The following is a 19,082-nucleotide window of genomic DNA, read 5'->3' as shown; positions in this document are numbered from 1 at the left end:
ATTTTTTATGTCTAGGGGAATAGCAACATAACTCTCATCTAACTCTAAATAAAGAGAAGCAAAATGTGCTACATTTGGAAAGAAATGGTATTATCCCCAGCTGAGGCTGACTTAGTGATGGTGTTAGAAATAAAGGATGGTGCGAGGCTGAGGCAGGTGGATTACATGAGCTCAGGAGTTTGAGACCAGTCTGGGCAACATGGCAAAACCCCATCTCTACAAAAAATACAAAAATTAGCTGGGCATGGTGGCATGTGCCTGTAGTCCCAGCTACTGAGGAGGCTGAGGTGGGAGGGTCACCTGAGCCCGGGAGGCAGAGGTTGCAGTGAGAAGTGATTGCACCACTGCACTGCAGCCTGGGCGGCAAAGCAAGACTCTGTTTCAAGGAAAAAAAGAAAAAAAAAAGTATAGTGTTAAAAGAAAAGGGGATTATGAATTGTTGATATTTTTCCCCTTCAGTGAAAACTTAGAGCATATTCTTAGCTAAATGCTTTAACCTTACAAATTTCTTTAGTGAAATTTCCAGTTCATGTATGTAAAGAACACTTCAATGGCTTAATAAGAAAAATCCAAGTTCCCCTGCAAAAAGAAAGAGGGTCTTGACATGGTTTGGCTCTGTGTCCCGACCCAAATCTCATTTCAAATTATAATCCCCATAATCCCCACATGTGGAGGGAGGGTCCTGGTGGGAGGTAATTGGATCATAGGGGTGGTTCCCCCATGCTGTTCTCGTGATAGCGAGTGAGTTCTCACGAGATCTGATGGTTTTATAAGGGGCTCTTTCCCCGTCACGCTCTCTCGTCGCCTTGTGAAGAAGGTACGTGTTTCTTCTTTGCCTTCTGCCATGAGTGCAAGTTTCCTGAGGCCTCCCCAACCATATGGAACTGTGAGTAAATTAAAACTTTTTCCTTTATTAATTACCCAGTCTTGGGTATTATCTTTATAGCAAGGTGAAAATGAACAAATAGACTTCTAACAGCAAAATAAAGGAAAATGAAAAACCTTCTCTCCAGAGGTGACCACAATGAACAACTTGGTATAAGTAATATTTAATTGGTTGCCAAATCTTTGACACATCTGAGTTATTTTTAATCGTTGTAGGTATTCATCATATATTCTAAGCTTTTATAAGCTGAACTCCAAACAATAAAACTAAGAGGAAGAAATTATCCTGTTGCATAAAACGAGTTATAGTTATAAATGGTTCTTCTATACTTTATAACATCCTTCCAGTGTGTGAATTTCAGGTTTCCTGAGTTTTAGCTAAATCTGTGTAAGAATGACATATTACAAATTAATATGGGATTAACCGTCTCGTAAGTGCAAAAAGCAAATTTCTAAAACCTGCCTTAGCCTATAGGCTTCAGCTGTCTACGTCAGCAGGCGGCCGAGAGGACCTGAATGTTTTGCTAAAAGACCCGTGAGATTGGAAAAATTCCAATTTCAAAGTAATGTGCTTTTGGAAGAAACATATGCTTAACATTCTGAAAGGATCTGTCAGAAAATAGAAGGATTTTCTATCAGGATACTTAGAAAGTGAGATGTATATGTCAGGCTCTGCAACTTTTGAAAATAGCCTGTTTTCTCCAACAAATGGTATACAGTTTTTTTATAGATAATGTTTTGAGAAAATGAAAATACTCCATATGAACTTTCAAAGCTATTTTCTGATCTGTTAAGCATTTTATGTGTGTGTTTAACACTTTGTTATAAAGAGCAGATCACTCGAAAAGGGGATTCTTTTTCATAGTTTTACTTGCAGTATGAGTTGAAAAATACTTTGTTTTCACTACTCAGTTGTTATGGGGTATCACTCTTTCTGGTTTGTCTCCCAGTCGTTTTCTTATTCTTTTACTTTTCTTTTTTTTTTTCTTCTTCTTTTTTTTTTTTTTTGACATGAAGTCTCCTTCTGTTGCCCAGGCCGGAGTGCAGTGGTGCGATCTTGGCTCTGCACCACTGCAACCTCTGGCTCCAAAGTTCAAGGGATTCTCATGCCTCATCTTCCTGAGTAGCTAGGATTACAGGTGTGCACCACTACGCCTAGCTAATTTTTTTGTGTTTTTAGTACAGACAGGGTTTCACCATGCTGGCCAGGCTGGTCTTGAACTCCTGACCTCAGGCGATCTGCCTGCCTCGGCCTCTCAAAATGCCCGGATTACAGATGCGAACCACCGCACCTGGCCCATTTTCTTTATTATATGTGGAGAGGGTTTGTTATCAGTGTGTAATTTGTATTTTTCTGCAGATTAGCCGCTAAAAGGGACAGGAAGCAAGTATTATAAAGCTTTGCTGTGTTCTCTAGTGGGAGGACACTGGTGGGTAGAAACATGCTTTGTTTCCCAAATACACAACCAGCCTTGGTAGATGGAGAGAGAGGTATATGGTCTCTACTGGAAATTACTTGCAAAGCCTACTTACTGTTAGACTTACTAGGAGGAAAGAATCTTGAAATGTCTTCTAATCTGCCCCTGTATTCAGGTGGAACATTGCATAAGCATCGTCTTTTAATGTCTTATTTTCCTTCTGTTCTCCTTTTCCTTTTCTCCTCTCAGTCCCCCCACTCCATCCTTCTTCTGCCATTTCCTTGTCCTTCCTCCTTCCTCTCAGGGAAATTTCTCATCCTCTTTTCAGATTGCCCCTGAGTTGGCCAGAGTTCAAAGGAGAGGACCCTGACTCAAAGATCACAAGATTTAAACCCAGAGCAGGTGGAAAAGTGGCTCTTCAATGTGATCACAGATAAGATACACAAATTACAAAAAATTATTGATTGGCTCATGCTCTGGTCTAATTCCAGTTTAGGAACTAAGTCTCATGCACTTGTACTGGTCGTAAGGAAATCACCACGTTTGTGGTGTGAATGAGGATTAAACTGGTACCCAAGGCATCTTTGGAACAGGCTGGGGCAAGAAGCCAACTGGCTGCTCCACCACCCCTGACATTTTGGGGCTCATACTTCTCTTGGTTCACTCAACCCCAAAGGTTACCACAACAGCACTCAAAGATTCTCTCTGTCTTAGTGCTGCCAAATTACACCACTAGGAATTGGCACTTTCTTTTTTATTAGTTGTAGTTTCTGAGGAGTAATTAAAGCTTTTCCTTTCTGAGAATATTTTCAGCACAGAAACATACTCCACACCTGTTTTCTGTAGCGTTGTCAGAAGACAGCCCTCAGCTGGCAGCTCCCTCTGGAAATTGCCCATGGCTGTTCTCGGTGCGGGCAGCCTGCATTAGTGACTAATTTAGGAGGAATCTAAGGCCAGGTGCTCCTGCTGCCACGCAGGACAGTTCTGAAGGTCCATTTTGGCTTTATTGTACCTCCATGTGAGGCAGGACAATAGGGTCTGGAAGCACAGAAACCAAGACCAATTCACGCCAACTTCCTAGAAATAAATCCAAAGAAAAGCCCCAATTTTCCACACCTAAGTAACAAAAGGACCAAAGGCTACTTCCTTCGCAACCCCCCCACCCCTTTTACTGCATGGCAGATGGAAAATTGAAAGTATCTTTAATTGGTTGCTTAGGATTGCAACGTTGTAACTTTTCAGCCTCTGATTAGTTGCTTTCTACAACCAATCAGCCTCTTGTTTACGGTGTAACCTTTGTAACTTCATTTCAGCCTTTGATTGGTTGCTTTCTGCAACCAATCAGACTGATTGCAGACCACTACTTCATTTACTTAGGACATACACCAAGTAACCAATGGGAAACCTTTAGAGGGTATTTAAACCCCAGAAAATTCTGTAAAGAGGACTCTTGAGCCTCTATGCTTGGGCTGGCTCCTACTCAGTGGAGTGTACTTTCATTTTCAGTACATCACTGCTTTTGTTGCTTCATTCTTTCCTTGCTTTGTGCGTTTTGTCCAATTCTTTGTTCAAAATGCCAAGAACCTGGACACCCTCCACCGGTAACACATGGAGTGGGCTGAAGCCTTTGTTGAGGCTGCATCGCTGCTCAGCTTCTCTCTCAGTCGTGGTCCCTTCTCCTTCCTTTCACAGGGCTTAATCCCACGAGCATTCTCTAATAAACGTACTGCATATGAATCCCTGTTTCAGAGTCTCTCCAGGGAACCCAGCCTGTGAAAATTATTTTTTCTTAATCTTGCCAGGGGAGTCAATCATACACAAAACTAAAATCCCCTAAACAGAAAAAGTCTCATAAATTACTGGCATTACAATACATTACACAGGATGGTGCTTTAGCATGCCAAGGGCAAGTTCTGATTCTCTTTGGCTAGGCTACAAAAATGGGTGGGTAGAACCCCAAACAACTGGGTAGAAGAACAGAGACTCAGCTTTCTCATAGAAAATAAATTTCTGGAACTGACTCAGTACCAAGTCACATTGGAGGCACCTTCATGCAGGGGCTAAGGGGATAGACTCTGTGGACAGAATGCCTTAGTTTGTGTTCTGGCTCTGCTATTTACTGTGTCTCCGTGCCACACTCCCCTCATTTGTAAAATGAGCACAGTAGTAGTACTTCCTCTGCAGGGTTATGAGAGGCTGAAGGTACAAATAGACAATGGCCAGACCACATGCAGAAATAGCACCCTTACAGTCTGCAGCAACCAGCCCAAAAACCAACCAATTAGGTCCATGAAGCAAGTCAGCTTTGTGTGAAATCAGACCACGATCTCTTAACAGACAGTCCAGGAAGTCAAACAATAACCCCTGTAACAATTGGCCCCAAGTGGCCAGGACTTGATAAATGACTGACGTTTCCCCAGGTTTTGTTCCTGCTTCCAATATGCAACCAACCAAGGAAAGTTAAATATGCTCCCCATAGGATGCTCCGCTCCTAGTCAGCCCACCCATAGCTTCCCCATCCCAACGTCCTCCAATCAGAGCATACCAGAAGCTGTCCCTTCTTTTTACTATGAAGCTTTGCCATTTTTCTGCATGCCTTTGAGTCTCTGCCAAAACACAAGTGATAGTGGTTGACTCCTTTGCTATAGCAAGCTTTGAATAAGTAGATGTCTTTGTCCACTTTCTGCTGTTATAACAGAATAGCACAGACTGTGTAATTTATAAAGAATAGAAGTTTATTTGGCTCACAGTCCTGGAGGCTGGGAAGCCCAGGTTTGAAGGGCTGCATCTTGGACAGACCTTTTTGTTGCATCATAACATAGTGGAAAGCAGCACATGGCAAAGGAGGACAAAAGAGGGTGAGACAGAAAAAGGGGCCAAACTCCTGCGATAACTAACCGATTCCCACCATAATGGCATTAATCCATTCAGGAGGGCAGAGCCCTCATGACTTAATAACCTCTTAAAGGTGTCACCTCATAACACTGTTACGACAGCAATACGATTTCAACGTGAGTTTTGGAGGCGACATTCAAATCCCAGGAATCACATTTGCTTTCTCATTTGGGTGGTCTTATTTCCACAGTTATGAGGAGTAAATGGGTTAACATTTGTAAACCACTTGGAAACGGTGCCTGGCACATAATGCTATATAATACTTTAAAGTAAAATAAGTAGCAGTTCATGGTTTAGAGGTGATGCCCAGACTTAATAATTTCCTCATATGTTTTGTTTAATACTGTATCTTTTTATTATACTAATCCATTTTATTATTATTATTATTTTTTGAGATGGAGTCTAGCTCTGTTGCTCAGGCTGGAGTGCAGTGGCACAATATTGGCTTATTGCAACCTCTGCCTCCTGAGTTTAAGCAATTCTCCTGCCTCAGTCTCCCGAGTAGCTTGGATTACAGGTGCACACCACCATGCCTGGCTAATTTTGTATTTTTAGTAGAGATGGGGTTTCACCATGTTGGCCAGGCTGGTCTCGAACTCCTGACCTCAGGTGATCCACCTGCTTTGGCCTCTCAAAGTGTTGGGATTACAGGCATGAGCCACCATGCCTGGCCCTAATCCACTTTTATTTATGAGGGCTCCTGATTTTCAGAAGTTCTTAAGTGGAGAAATCTACCTACATAGTCGGTAGAAGGTTCTATAGCAGACACCAAGCCTGACACAGGTGTCCCTTCCTTTGCTCCAGATGGCTTCTGGGAGAGCTTTTTCAACACCCCATCTCTGTAGGTTCTGGTGTTAATTTCTCAAGTGTCCTGTTGATGCCTTTTGATTCTATCTCTCTTCTGGGCCCAAGACCCTTGATTCTGGAAGGCTGTCTTCCCATGTTGCACTATTTTGTGGATCCCATAATCTACTTGGCATCCATCATGATGCCATGTTCACATGTCAGTTACCCTATCCTTTTCAGCCTTGTCTGATGGGAAAATTCCTCCAGGAAATTCTGCATACGCCAATAAAATTCTATATATGCCCATGTATATCTCTGATCTATTAGTCTACAAGAATTATCCTATAAAATACCTAGATATGTAGAGAAATGTGCAACTCTGGCTTCTACTTCAAGATTACAGCAGGCAGAAACTTTGGCTCTTGGTCCATCGAGTTACTCTTGATCTGTTTCAGTGTTCCAGACTGGGACTTAGGGGCAAAATGAGGCCTTGTCCTTGGCCTTGAGGAAGCTCAAAATTTTACTTCAGAAAACTGGCATGTCTAGGTTTCAGATTGTCCCGGGTCTTCTGGTGTCCTGAGGGCGTTGAGGCGTATTCCTTTGCTTTTGGTTGTCTGTACCAGCGACTTATACAGAGCCAGTTCTGACCTGGAGGGTGACAGTATGGGATTTAAGACTGGTGACTCAGGGGTTTACGGGAATATGTATGAATTCCAGTTTAGTTCCAATTAGTGGCTCTGAATTTTCTTTCACTTGATGTGGCCAGATTGTGCTGTGATATTGGAAGAAATGAGTTCCTGACTTTTTCCCCTATGGTCTAGATAGCAGAAAATAGCAGAAAATGCAGCTCAGCTAGAAATACAAGCTTGTGCACAGACACTGCTGAAAATGGTGGCTGATTCGGGGCCTTAGGAGACCAGCCCTGTTTTCACATTATTGTGGATCCTATGGAAAGTGGACACTGGTAAAAGTGTTTCTGGAGGGTTTTAAGATGGGCCACTGGTGTTCTCCTAATTTCCCTGGGTCCTGGAGCCCTTGGTTCTGATAACTGATATCCCAGATCTTCAAGGAGGGTAGACTTTAGGACCACACTAGAGGTCAGCATCCTGGTCTGGCCTTCAGATTACCCCTGGTGGTCCCGAGCTGTCCTTGAGCTTATTTTCTCAAGCTACCCATCAGAAAACAGGAGCCTTGTTGGGATGAGCCTGGTTCATTGCTAATGAGCTTGGCTTAATTTTGCCCCTAGAAGCTCGAGGATTTGTTTGGATTTGGCATCTCTATTAAGGTTGTTTTTTGTTTTTTTAAAAAAGCAAGCATGTCTAGTGGACTTAGTTGCATGCTGGTTGGAGGGAAAATTAATTTCTGACTTGAGCAGCCTAATGGCAGGCCAGCTGGCATCAAGCTTGGACTCCGAAAGGGAAGCATTAGGGTTTGGGCTTCATTCTCTGTAGACAACCAGGTGGCCCCTTGGGAAAGTGAGATCAACTCTTCATTGAAAGGAGGTTGATATTGAAGAAAAGAACTTTAATAGTATGTGAATACTTTTTTTTTTTTTTTCTTGAGATGGATTCTCACTCTGTCACTCAGGCTGGAGTGCAGTGGTGTGATCTCAGCTCACAGCAACCTCCTCCTCCTAGATTCAAGTGATTCTCTTGCTTCAGCCTCCCGAGTAGCTGGGATTACAGGCATGTGCCACCCCACCCAGCTAATTATTTTTGATAGATGAGGGGTTTCACCATGTTGGCCAGGCTAGTCTCAAACTTCTGACCTCAAGTGATCTTCCTGCCTCGACCTCCCAAAGTGCTGGTATTATAGCCGTGAGCCACTGTGCCCAGCCAGTGTGTGAGTTCTTAATAGTCAAAGCAAAAGAGCATGTAGGTAACAAGTTTGTAATGGAAGAAGGACTAGAAGGAGGTAATTAGACATGGTTTAGAACAGTGATAGTGTGGCTTTAAAGCTGTAGCGTGCAGCTGGTAGCCCAATGTTGCCAAGAACCACCATCCATTTAGAAGCAAACCCTTCCTCAGAGTGACCTGTTGGAGTCTCCACCCATGTAGAATCAGTTTGAAGAGCTGGTTCCTCAAAAGAAAAGCTTTGCAATGAATTAGAAGGACCATTTTAAGAGAAAAGGTGCTCTGCTGGTGACAGCTGGCAGCAAATTTGGAGACTGAAGGACTATCTCTTTAATATAACAGGTGACTCAGTCATTAAGAAAAATATTAAATTATGTTCTGCAAATTCTGAGAATACATCTGTAGGATGCATTTACAAAGACAAGATTATTACAAACAATTCAAGTAATGACAAGTTCAATAACCTAGAGAATTCACTGGCATGGAGCACCATTTCTCAGTGTCATGGTCTGTTGCAAGGACCATAGTTGCATCCAACTCTGTTGAAAGAGAAATCACTGGAAGGACACTGGACTCTCTCAGGGAATGAGAAAGTAGATATGGGCCTCATAGATGCTAAAAACTAACAACTAGAGGGTCAGGAAAGAGAATTCTCTTTTCTTCTCTGAGGCCAGGTAGTTTATTTCCTTTGCTTTTCCTAATCTCCCTGTTTCATGATTGGCATTTTTTTTTTTTTGAGACAGGGTCTTGTTCTGTCACCCAGGCTGGAGTGAAGTGGCATGATCATAGCTCACTGTAACCTAGAATGCATGGACTAAAGTGATCTTCCTGGCTTAGCCCCCTGAGGAGCTGAAACTACTACTCAGGCATGTGCTACCACACCTGGCTGATTTTTTTTTTTTTTTTGAGACAGAGTCTCACTCTGTTGTCCAGGCTGGAGTGCAGTGGTGCAATCTGGGCTCACTGCAACCTCCACCTCCTGGGTTCAAGCGATTCTTCTGCCTCAGCCTCTCGAGTGGCTGGGATTGTTACCAGATGCCACTGTGCCGGGCTAATTTTTGTATTTTTAGTAGAGGTGGGGTTTTGTCATGCTGGCCAGGCTGGTCTTGAACTCCTGACCTCAGACGATCCGCCTGCCTCGGCCTCTGAAAGTGCTGAGATTACAGGCATGAACCACCATGCCTGGACCTTTTGTTTTCTTTTTTTTTTTTTTTATAGAGTCAGGGTCTTGTAATGTTGCCTAGCCTGGTCTAGAACTCCTGGCCTCAAGTGATCCTCCTGCCTTGGCCTCCCAAAGTGCTGAAATTATAGGCATAAATCACCGTGCCTGGCCCTAGATCAGCATTTTCTATTTTAGCATGCACATGGCTGTCCCATCTGAGCTGCATGCAGCCTTCTAGATACTCAATAATGACTCAATACAGGCTGTCTAGTTCTCCTGTCTTTTGGATCCAGTTCTCTCATGATATCATTTGCTTGGCTCATAGTATTGATATTGGCATGTATTGGTTCTTCTTCGGTCATGTCCCCAGCTCTGGTCCAATCAGCTATGGTAAGGGGGCAAAATGACTATAAGAGGAGTTTTATTCACTCATTCATTCAATAAATATTGGACATTAAAAAATTTTGTTTTGGCTAGGTATTCTAAGCAGCTGGAGTTCAATCTTGAGCAAAGCATACATACATGGGTCTTGTTGTCATGGCCTTATAGTATAGCAGGGAAGACAGATATTAATGAAATATTGTAAAAATTATTTATTAGAGACAGGGTCTCACTCTGTCGCCCAGGCTGGAGTGCAGTGGTGTGGTCATAGTTTACTGCAGTCTTAAACTCCTGGCCTCAAGGGGTCCTCCTGCCTCAGCCTCCTGGGTAGCTGGGACTACTGCTGGGACCACTATTTATTTTAAATTTGTTTGTAGAGACAGGGTTTTGCTATGTTACCCAGGCTGGTCTCCAACTCCTGGCCTCAAGCGATCCTCCTGCCTTGGCCTCTCAAAGTGTTGGGATTATCAGTGTGGGCCTGGTCAGATATTAATGCAGTATTAACATACATGAATATGTAACAAGATGCTGTAGGGTGCTGAACGTGATCCTGTTTTCTCAATTTGATTACTAAGGCTCACGTTGAGGAAAAACTACAGCAAGCATTCTATACTCTAAGTTGGAGGGACAATTAGTGCTCTGGACCTGCCACACCATTCAGGGCTTCCTGGGAAGCACTCAGAGAACAGACCCAACTGCCTCCCACAACTCCTGACCCCCCTCCTCTGGATATGAGAAGAGGACCTGGAGGGGGAAGAGGAATGCTGCCTGTTGGAGGACAGCAATGTTTGAGATGTGAAGCTATTCCTGTCCTTCTCCTCCTCAAGCTGGAGGGAAAGTGGGGATTTTTTCTTTCCAAAGCCAAGGCAGGCAAGCCCCCAAGAGAACCACTAGTGAAGAAGCTGCCTTACATTCTTACAAACAGTTCAGTTAATAACAAGTGAAGTAACATACAGTAGGGTCTCTAAGCAGGCATCTGCTTATCTAGCAGACTTGCTGGGCTGCTGCTGTGTTATTGGAACAGGACAAAGGCTTTCTGGGGAGAGATCTGTGGCAGGTGGGAAGGAAGTCAATGTTTCCCTGCCTCAAGCTTCAGGTTATTGCCAACTATGGAAGTTGGATACTACAAGGGCCTACTGGCTGAAGAATTGCCCATGAGGGAAGAAGAGATTGGGGCTACAGAGGCCCTGGGCTGCTACATTATGGGTTAAATTAATGCACATTAAAGCCAGCAGCAATTGGCCCAGTTACTCTAAGAGCCCATGTGTTTGGGAATGAGCCCTCTCTCCAAGGGGCCTGTGGAGCATCTACCCCCCTAACTTACACTAAAGACCAGAGATCTAGGAGGGCAGTTAATGGCCTTGGGAGGGAATGCCAAGTTCACTCTTGCTCCTGTTTTTACCCCAAGACCAAAGGAGCAGATACAAGGAAAAGAGGGAAGGGGAGGTGCGTGAGAACAGACTGTGTCCCCTACAGTATCCCTCACCTTCTCACCCTCAGCCCCTGGAGCCACAAAGGAGAGAAAGAGACCTGATGGAATATTGACTCAAATTTTAAAATGAACAGGACCAAACCTTTAAGAAACAGAATGCAATTGTTTTCATCATGGAAACTGATCACTAAGATTATCATGGTATTCAGTGAAAAGGGATTTTAAATAAAGGAGTAAGTTAGGGGCTCGGGTTTTGGGGGAGGTGGACAGAAAGCAGAGAGGCATTGCAACCATGTGCTCAACTCCACTTGGCCAGAAACCTAAGGAGGCAAGAAATCAGTACGAAATGAATGCCCTCCAGAGAGACACAAGGAAGGAGTCTGCTGTCAAAGAGAATACAAAGAAAGATTTGGGTGTGTGACTATAAAAACTGGCATTTTGAATTAGATCTCTAGTGCACCTTTCATTCTAAGGGGAGAAAAATAGGCCCAGGGAGAAGTGATGTCCTTGATCACACACAGCCAGTTGCTGGAGAAAGGCAGAGACTAGAATGCAGTGCTGGGTTGACTTGGGTGGTCAAGTGCATTCCTTCTCCAACACTTAGTATCATTTAGCATCATCCCTCAAAGGAGTGAGAAGGCAGGAGTGTGTCTAATGCTGACAACAATCATTTTGCCCCTTGCAACGTTCTTCATGGTCAGCCCTGGGAATCAGATTTCTGCTTTTTAGGGAATTCAAGACCAGCTACAATCACCTAGTATACCTGTGAACAGGTGCTGGCTTTCTTCTTCTTCCTTCTTCTTCTTTCTTCTTCTTCTTTCTTCTTCTTCTTCTTCTTTTCTCTCCTCCTCCTTTCTTTCTTTCTTTCTTTCTTTCTTTCTTTCTTTCTTTCTTTCTTTCTTTCTTTCTTTCTTTCTTTCTTTCTTTCTTTCTTCTTCTTCCTCTTCTTCTTCTTCTTCCTCTTCTTCTTCTTCTTCCTCCTCCTCCTCCTCTTCCTCTTCTTCTTCCTCTTCTTCTTTCTCTTCTTCTTCCTCTTCTTCCTCCTCCTCCTCCTCCTCCTCCTCCTCTTCTTCTTCTTCTTCTTCTTCTTCTTCTTCTTCTTCTTCTTCTTCTTCTTCTTCTTCTTCTTCTTCTTCTTCTTCTTCTTCTTCTTCTTCTTCTCCTTCTCCTTCTCCTTCTCCTTCTCCTTCTCCTTCTCCTTCTCCTTCTCCTTCTCCTTCTCCTTCTCCTTCTCCTTCTCCTTCTCCTCCTTCTCCTCCTTCTCCTCCTTCTCCTCCTTCTCCTCCTTCTCCTCCTTCCCCTCCTTCCCCTCCTTCTTCTTCCCCTCCTTCTTCTTCCCCTCCTTCTTCTTCCCCTCCTTCTTCTTCCCCTCCTTCTTCTTCCCCTCCTTCTTCTTCCCCTCCTTCTTCTTCCCCTCCTTCTTCTTCCCCTTCTTCTTCTTCTTCTCCTCCTCCTTCTTCTTCTCCTCCTCCTTCTTCTTCTCCTCCTCCTCCTTCTCCTTCTCCTCTTCCTCCTCCTCTTCTTCTTCCTCTTCCTCTTCTATCGTTTATTAATGCAGTATCCATTAGATCTAAAATCTGCAGTTTCTAAGCACACTATGTTTAGATCTTTCAGATCCTTCTGAAGTTTTAGGTTATTTCTACAGAGGTACCTTTAAGTGAATGAATAACACATTCTGTAATTCCTGAAAATATAGTATAGAGTGAAATGATTTAAATATAATTTAGGCACATATTGATTATGAAAATAGATTATCTCACAATACTTCTGTCTTGGTAAAAATAAAAAGCAAAGAAAATAATTCATTTCTGAAGTTGCTTTCCTTCACTTTTAAAGGTCTGATCTCCTCCCACCATGCATATGTACCCTTTACTGTTAAGGAAAGCTTTGCATATGTAGATATAGAAGAATAATTATATGTAAATACTAAAGATATGTCATTCTCCCAAAGGAGACACAGGTGGTTTTCAATGATTACTTGCCTCCTGTTGATGAGTCTGTAGAGTTCAGAATCCATTTGGACACAGCTAATATCCCTGCTCTTGGGGTAGAAATAAGGACACCAGGTCATTGGTAGGGAGGTACAGGCCCTTCCTCTGCTGCTGCAGAGAGGTAATGACTCAAGAAAATTGGGCCAAAATTTGTTTAAAAAAATATATAAGTAAAAGAATCACAGGTGCTGACTGTGATTCTTGGACCAGCCAAATGCCTTTATTTTTACTTTATATGTATTTTTTGGTGGCTGTAGTCAAATCTGTGTTTAAAATTCCTCATTCCCCACTGTAGGGTTCTAGCTGCCATTATATTATGTTGCCTTTTAGCAGGCAACTCTACCATCTTCATTCACATATGCTTTGATTGCAGTAGCTCTGGATTTAGTATCTATTTCTAAGCTGGCCCTATATAAACTATTTGGTATTTGAATTAAATGAATATTAATGATGCACCTTGTTTTTTTGGTTTTGAAGTGTCTTCCTATCCTTGTGATGATTGTATGAGAAAACTAGGCTAACAGTGTAAATAGATAGAATTGCTTGGTCTGGCGTTGAGTGGAACTTGCCTAGAATGAAATTCTGAGAAATTCTCACTTATAAGTGTTGTAGTGATAGGTAAGTGCTTCCTCCATCCAGAGTCCCACTGTACCTTTGGAATGACAGTGATGTACAACGATGTCTTTCTTTCCACTCTGTATCAATCAGTAAGAACTGGATATTACTTTAATTTAGCTACTGTTTTGTCCTAAAAAGTAAACATTTTAAAAATGAACCTGAAAAGAGTCTTAGGGAGTCTGATCTCACCATATTCATGTGGTGTGAAAGGTATTTAAAGAGGGGAGGGATCACTAACGCTATTTATAAACCTAAACAACCTTTTCCAAGTTTTCATAAAGTTTTAGCAATTTAAATATTGATACTGCATCTAGGTATTCAATAACTATAATTGCATATGTAGTGCTTTCCATAAATTAAAATCCTCAAACGCATCTCAAACCAAGATGGTATTTCCACATCATACCTATTTAAAAGCAAATATAATAGATACTATTCCTGGTCATAAAACCAGATAAACCCCCCTACCCCGTTCAAAAGGCAGCAATATCTAGTTTCCCTTCATCTATTAAATGCGTGCTTTTGTGTTGAAAATCAGAACATGGGAAAAAAAAGTCAGCTTTTTCCCTTATGCACCGCTGAGAACAAGCATAATCCTCTAAATGTTTTCTTTTTTTCTTTTCTTTTTTTTTTTTTTAATTTCCTTACGGTGTTATTTCTTCAAGACAACTGAGTGGGTGGAGAAAGAAAAGTGATAAGGAAAACATTTTCATCTTGTACATCTTCCTCCAGCCCCTAAAATTCTCATCTGACACGTTGTGACATGTGTAGTGGTGTCAGCATCTCTTCAAATCTAGCTCCCTTCACGTTGGACCCTCTCAGGTTGGCTTCTTGAAGATCACACCCAGAGAGATCACACTTCTCTAAGTCAGTTCCTGCCAGAGTTGCTCCTCTGAGGTTACAGTTCTTCAACTTTGCATTTTTTAAGGTAGCCACTCTCAGGTTAATTCCTGTCATCTGACTTCCCTCCATATCCACACCTTTCAGATTAGCACCTTCTAAATTGGCTTTAAGACCAGAAGGATCCTCAAAATTACAGTTTCAGGGATGCTCCTTCTGCATTAGAACAGCATCTTGACTCCCTGGAGATTTGCACAGTCAAGCACGGATCCAGAGAGATCAGCTCATTCAAGATTTGCACAGCAAAGAATTGCATGTGCAAGATTGCAGCGGCTTAAATTGGCCATTTTGAAGTTAATGTATTGAAGGTTCAAACGAGAAAGATCAGCACCACTGAAGTTCAAACCCTGGCATCACAGTTCTGACTTGGTTGGAGTTGCTAGCAAAAATCGGACAAATTCCTTTCGGGATATTGGTGAATGATCCTCCAGTGGTTGAGAATTCTTTATTGCCACTTCTAGGTGTTCAATCAATGAGTAAATACCAAAAAATCTTGCTTCTTCTAACACACCCAATAAATTAATGCCATCATTTACAACGAGCTGTCCATGATGCAAGTAGTTCAAAATGGGTTCAAAGTACTCAGGACTTTGGTCAATTAAGAAAGCTCCTCTATGATCTTGCTTATTTCCCAGACACCTTTGTCCTTAAACATATGGACCAGCATACTGTCAGGTTCTTTATTCACTAAAGTGCTCCATGTAGTTGTAAAGTACCGCTCTCCAACATTTAATGTCAGCCAGTCTGTGGAATCCTAACAATCCTTCAGGAGGCTTAGAATCTGTCTGAGGATATTTCCGTTCTTGGGGCTGCCGTTCAGAAACAGGGCCACCCGCCTCATCGTGCTGCCCCGCTGGGTCCCGAGTGAGCTGCCACCCTCCCACCTGGTCCTCTTCCCACCTTTTTCTCCTCCCACCCTTCCCCTCCCTCCACCCACTCGGATTCACCTCCCTTTGCCACCTTCCTGCCCTTGGAGACATACCACATACACGCCGGCTTTCTTCTAATGATAATACCAAGATTAATGAGCTGAACAGAACATACATTGAAAGCATTGTGATTAACCGACTTGTAACAACTCCCTAATGGTTCTCTTATATTTTTGGGATTATTATAAATAACAAAATGGCACTTCAAGTGGTTGAATCTCAACTACTTCAAGGTTTATTCTCGGGTCAGGTACTTTATCCTCAAGGTTTTATAAATATATTCCCTTCATTTATATTTCATTCATTCTTTCATTCCCCCAGACATGTATTAAACAGTTTCTTTGTGCTAGGCTCTAAGATGGATACAATATTGTCCATTGACTTTGCAGCTCACTGTCTAGCATGGGAGAAAAGTCTATTAGACAAATAATAGCAAGTAGAGTGTGCTAGCGGCTACCTTAGAGGTGTAGTCAAAGTGCGAAGAGTCATTGGAAAAAAAAATCTTTGTAGAGATATGAGTCTTGAAGTTGGAAAAAAGCAGAAGGGGGTACTCCAGGGAGAGAGATTATGATGGGCAAATGTGGAGGTATGACTGCATGTCATGATTAGGAACTGCAAGATTTATTCTGTCACAAAGATACATCCACACATTGTTCATTGCAGCACTATTCATAATAGCAAAGACATGGAATCAACCCCAATGCCCATGATTGATAGACTGGATAAAGAAAATGTGGTACATATCCATCATGAAATACTATGCAGCCATAAAAAGGAAAGAGATCATGTCCTTTGCAGGGACATGGATAGAGCTGGAAGCCATCATCCTCAGCAAACCCTTGCAGGAACAGAAAACCAAACACTGCATGTTCTTACTTATAAGTGGGAACTGAACAATGAGAACACATGGACACAGGGAAGGGAACAACACACACCGGGGCCTGTTGGAGGCTGGGGTGGGGGGAGGAAGAGCATTAGAAAAAGTAGCTAATGCATGGAGGGGTGTAATACCTAGGTGATGGGTTGATGGTGCAGCAAACCACCATGGCACACGTTTATGTAACAAACATGCACATCCTGCACATGTACCCTGGAAGTTAAAATAAAAATTAAAAAAATGCAAGATTTTTTTACTACAACCTCTAGACAACATGGGAAGATTTGTGTGCATGTGTGGATGAAGCACAGGGTTCAAAATTGGGAATGACAGTTGATAAGGGTAGAAAGGGGAGGCTGATGCTGGATCGCCGGGACTGGGAATGCCATGCTGAGGACTTGACACTTGATCCTGTACTATGTAGGGAGCCATCCGTTGAACAGCTTACTAGAAAATGTGCTTCTTAGAAAATGTCACCCGAACAGCAGTATGAAGAGTGGATTAAGGGTGACAGGAATGGAGGCAGGATTAACAGTTTGGCATATTTAAAAAAAAAAAAATCATTGATATTTAACCTCATTCCCAAATAACTTAAAATAGTTTATAAAAATAAAGAGCAAGAGAACAAAGCATTTTATGAAGAAATTGGGGGTAGGCAGGGAGAGAAAGAGGAATATTGGGGTAAAATTATATGCTAAAATACATGTCCCAGGCCAGGCGTGGTGGCTCAGGCCTATAATCCCAGCACTTTGAGAGGCCGAGGCAGACAGATCACTCGAGGTCAGGAGTTTGACACCAGCCTGGGCAACATGGTGAAACGTTGTCTCTGCTAAAATACAAAAAATTAGCCAGGCATGCTGGTGGGTGCCTATAGTCCCAGCTACTCTGGAGGCTGAGGCATGAGAATTGCTTGAACCTGGGAGGCGGAGGTGGCAGTGAGCCAAGATCGTGCCACTGCGCTCCAGCCTGGGTGACAGAGCTAGATTCCTTCTCAAGGAAAATGCAAGTCCCCTTACTAAACATGAGTTGCCCATTCCTGATACTGAGATGTACAAAGAGAGCAGTGCATTGACTTAGTGAATAATGTCCTCAACAACATCAATGTGATACAGACTGATGGAGGCTCATGAACCCCATTTTTCCTTCCTGTGTTCACAGGAGGACTATATTTTCCAGTCTCTTTTTTGGTTAGGCCAGTGGGGCACGGGCTATTGGAATGTCATGGATGTGATGTAATCTACTTCACTCTTCCAGCTCTTCTTTCCCCTTTGCATAGATCTTGGAAGGCATCAGTTTTAAGTGGTGTGACCTTCAACACACTTTGGCTTTTTCATGAGCGAGAAATTAATCCTTATCTTGTTCAATCAGAGATTTTGGAGTTTATTACTGCAGCATACCTTCATCTCTCGTGATTAATAAAAGCCCTATTGTAAATCCATTTTAAAAATCAGCCAAACTGTTAATCGTGCCTCCAGTTCTTGCCGCCCTTTATCCACTCTTCACACTGCTGTCTGGGTATCTGTCTTTTGGAGAGTAGTGGGAAATTAATGTTTTGAATTTGGTAGCACTAACCTGGTCAGTGGCAGACAGGATTATTATAACACGGTCTCTGTGGAGATGCATTTTTCCCTCCATCATTCACTGGCAATAGCTCATCGGGCTGCTTCAAATTTTCTGGAAGCCGTGAAGCCATGACAAGTCTTGATTCTCTGCTGATGATTTTTGGTCAGTCTATGGTCATGATTATAATTCATTGCAAATGTAAAAGGGCATTCAGCAACCTCTGATTATATATCAATCTTTCTTTATGTTGTTGTTGTTGTTTCTTTGAAAGCACTTAAGATGCAATGAATTTTCTTCTTTTTTTTTTTTTTCACGCCATAGACAATGCCTTTCTCTGTTGCACAGGCTGTAGTGCAGTGGTGTGAACACAGCTCACTGCAGTCTCAAATTCCTGGGCTCAAGGGATCCTCTCACCTCAGCCTCCTGAGTAACTGGGACTACAGGCACACACCACTGCACCCGGAAATATATACAGAGATATATATTTTTGGAAGACATGGGAGTCTTACTATGTTGCCCAGGCTAGTCTTAAACTCCTGGCCTCGAGATCCTCCCACAGCACTGGGATTACAGGAAGAAGCCACCATGCTTGGCCTAAAATTGCCTCTTTAACATCCACCATGATAGTCTCCCTTTGTTTCTTTCAGAAGTGTTGAGCACTGCCTCTTGCACAATTTTTGTCATGAGTCAAAACTGTTAGAACACAAAGTAGATGGAATAACGACGCAGATAGCACTCTCATTGACTCAGTGGTGCAATGTGGTGTGTGCTATTGCTCACTGGCTGAGAGTGGATGGTACCGTGAGTTGGGCCAACTCTTACTGCCTAAGAATTGATCATAGCATGCAGAACGTTGGGAAAATACATGAATGGTATCCCAGAGCAAGTTGTTTATACATTTTTTAGAAAAATATTTCAGAATCAGGTTTATAACAAATATGTGCTGATCAATAATTTGTTAAATGGATATTATAAAGACTTCTGTGTGGCTGCTTATTATAGCTTTCCAAGCAAGCGTTTGGCACAATGCCACCGCACAATTCAGTGTTTGTCGTTCTATGAGGATTAAAGGTGATGTGGTCCTGGCATCTAGTCTCTGATCATCAGGAAATAACGATCTTCTTATCACCAAGCAATTCCCCATGAAATCATGCTTTGATACTGAGCTTGTGACCAATATTCTGGGTGGCAGAATAGTGAGATTATACTCTAACAAATTGTCGATGGATGGTGTTCTAGGTTTCCAATTGGGGGAAGATACATAGATTGTATTAGATAGTTGTAGTGGGCATAGCCAGATGTCAGATTTAGAAAAGTTGTTTTCATGGGTGAAGCACACTGTTTATTCTATTTTGATGTAATTTTATTCTTTGTATTTATAAAATTTAAAAA

At 42.4% G+C, this 19,082-nt stretch overlaps 1 pseudogene; it reads right to left on the bottom strand.

The window, feature by feature from the left end:
* Positions 1-13,232: 13,232 nt before the first annotated feature.
* On the bottom strand, positions 13,233-15,197 carry LOC105481953 (BTB/POZ domain-containing protein KCTD9 pseudogene; annotated as a pseudogene).
* Between the last annotated feature and the right edge of the window lie 3,885 nt (positions 15,198-19,082).

This window comes from Macaca nemestrina, chromosome 8 (genome assembly GCF_043159975.1).
Source record: "Macaca nemestrina isolate mMacNem1 chromosome 8, mMacNem.hap1, whole genome shotgun sequence".
NCBI classification, from domain to species: domain Eukaryota; kingdom Metazoa; phylum Chordata; class Mammalia; order Primates; family Cercopithecidae; genus Macaca; species Macaca nemestrina.
The sequence above is the reverse complement of the archived record's forward strand: the minus strand, read 5'-3'. Positions and strand labels throughout refer to the sequence as shown.